Source organism: Rhincodon typus, unplaced genomic scaffold (assembly GCF_021869965.1).
Source record: "Rhincodon typus isolate 14 unplaced genomic scaffold, sRhiTyp1.1 hic_rhity00000241, whole genome shotgun sequence".
Classification (NCBI taxonomy): Eukaryota; Metazoa; Chordata; class Chondrichthyes; order Orectolobiformes; family Rhincodontidae; genus Rhincodon; species Rhincodon typus.
The window spans coordinates 47,653-50,324 of record NW_025965879.1 but is presented as its reverse complement, the minus strand read 5'-3'; positions in this window follow the sequence as shown (position 1 = coordinate 50,324).

Genomic DNA, 2,672 nt, shown 5'->3' with positions numbered 1-2,672 from the left:
AGTGTTCAATGTTCAGTGTTCAATGTTCAATGTTCAGTATTCAGTGTTTAATGTTCAGTGTTCAATGTTCAGTATTCAATTGTCAATGTTCAGTGTTAGAGTTCTGGGTTCAGTGTTAGGGGTTCAAGGTTCAGGATTCAGTACTCAGTGTTCAGTGCTCAATGTTCAATGTTCAGTGTCAAATGTTCAGTATTTGAGGTTCTGTGTTCAGTGTTCAGGGTACAATATTTATTGTTCAATGTTTAGTGTTTAGTGTTCAACCTTCAGTTTTAAGCATTCAGTTTTATATTTTTAGTGTTCAGTTTTCAGGGACCAGTGTTTGGTGTTCAGTATTCAATGTTGGATGTTCAGTATCAGGGCACAGTGTTCAATTTTCATCGTTCACTGTTCAATGTACAGGTCTCAATATTCAGTGTCTCATTTCACCTGACAAAGAAGCAGTGCTTCAAAAGCTTGTGATTTTAAATAAACCTGTTGGACTACAATCTGGTGTCGTGTGACGTCTGACTGTGTCCACCCCAGTCCAACATTGGCACCTTCACATTCAGTACTCGATGTTAAGTGTTCAATATTTGTAGGTCAGAGTTCAATGTTTAATGTTCAATGTTCAGCATTCAGTTTTAAATGTTCAGTTTTTAGTTCAGTGTTTGGTGTTAAATGTTCAGTGTTCAGTGTTCCATGTTCAATGTTCTGTGTTCAATATTCAGTGTTCAGTTTTCAATGTTCAGTGTACTGTGTTCTGGGTTCATGTTTGGTGTTTGGTGTTAAAAGTTCAGTGCTCAGTGTACAGGATTCAGTGTTAAAAATTCAGTGCTCAGTGCTCAGTGTTCAGGGTTCAGTATTCAGTGTTGGGGTTTGCTGTTCAATGCTCCAGGTTCAAAGAACAAAGAACAGTACAGCACAAGACCGTGCCCTTCAGCCCACCAAGACTGCTCCGACACATGACGCCTTTCTGAACTAAAAACCTTTTGCCTCTACATGGTCTGTATCCTTCTATTTCCTGCCTGTTTATATATCTGTCAAGAGCATCTTAAATGTTGCTGTCATATCCAGCACCACCACTTCCTCTGGCAATGCATTCCAGGCACTTACCACCACTTGCCTCTCATACTTCCTTTAAACTTACCCCATTTTACCTTAAACCTATGTCCCTTGGCAATTGACATTTCTACCCTGGGAAAATGATTCTGACTATCCACTCAACTGTACCTCTCATACTTTGGAAAACTTGTATCAGGTTGCCCACCACCACCCTTCCTCCCCACCACCAACCCCCACCCCCACGCCCACCCCCCATTCTCCAACATTCAAGTGAAAACAAACCACGTTTGTCCAATCTCTTCTTATAGCTAATACCTTCCAAACCAGGCAACATCCTGGTAAACCATTTCTGTACCCTGTCAAAAGCATCCACATTGTTCTGATCGGGTGGTACACCATATTCCCAATGTGATCTAACTAAAGCTCTATGCAGCTGCAACATGACTTGCCGATTTTCATGCTCTACACACCAACCGTTCAATGTTAAGTGTTCAATGTTCAGTGTCTTGAGTATTCAACATATGGAGTTCAGTGATTGGGTTTCAGTGTTCAATATTCACTGCTCACTTTTTGATGATCACTCTTCAGTGATTTATGTTTGGTATTCAGGGTTCAATATTTAATGATCAGTGTTCAATGTTCAATATATAGCATCCACTGTTCAATGTTCTATGTTCAGTGTTCAACGTTGAATGTTCAGTGTTCAGGATTCAATATTTGGTGTTCCTTGTTCAGGATTCAAAGTTCAGCGTTCACTGTTAAATGTTGAGTGATCAATTCTCAATGCTCAATGTTCAGTATTCAGTTTTCAATGTTCAGACTTCATTTCAGTGTTCAATGTTCAGGGTTCATGGTTCAGTGTTTGGTGTCAAATGTTCAGTGATCGGGCTTCAACGTTCAATATTCACTGTTCGTTGTTTAGTCTTCATTGTTCAATATTCCGTGTTCAATGTTATTTGATCAATGTTCAATGTGCAGCTTTCAATGTTCAATATTCAGGATTCTATGTTCATGGTTCATTGTTTGGGGTTCAGCATTCAGGAATCAATGTTTGGGGTTCAGTGTTCAGGACTGAGGGTACAGAGCTGAGGGTTCACCACTCAATATTCAGTGTTCAATATTCAGCGTTCAGTGTTCGGTGTTGAAAGTTCAGTATTCAGTGTTCAATGATTAGCATTCAATGTTTAGTGTTGAATACTCAGTGTTGAAAGTTCAGTGTTCAATGTTCACTGTTGAGAGCACAGTGTTCATTGTTCAAAGATCAATATTTAATGGATAGATTTCAGTGTTCAGTGCTCAACATTCAGTATTCAATGTTGAATGTTCAGTATTCAGTGCTCAAAGTTTAGTGCTCCAAGTTCAATGTTCAGTGTCCAGTGGAGTGTTCAGTGATCAGTGCACGATGTTCTGTTTTCAATGTTCAGTGTTAAGTGTTCAATGTTAAATGTTCAGTGTCCAATGTTCATTGTTCAGTGTTCAGTATTCAATGTCCGGTATTTAGTATTCAGTGCTCAGTATTCAGTATTGTGTATTGAGAGTTCTGTATTCATTGTTCGGTATTCAGTGTTCGGTATTCCGTGTTCTGTATTCAGTATTCTGTATTCAATGTTCAGTATTCAGTATTTTGTATT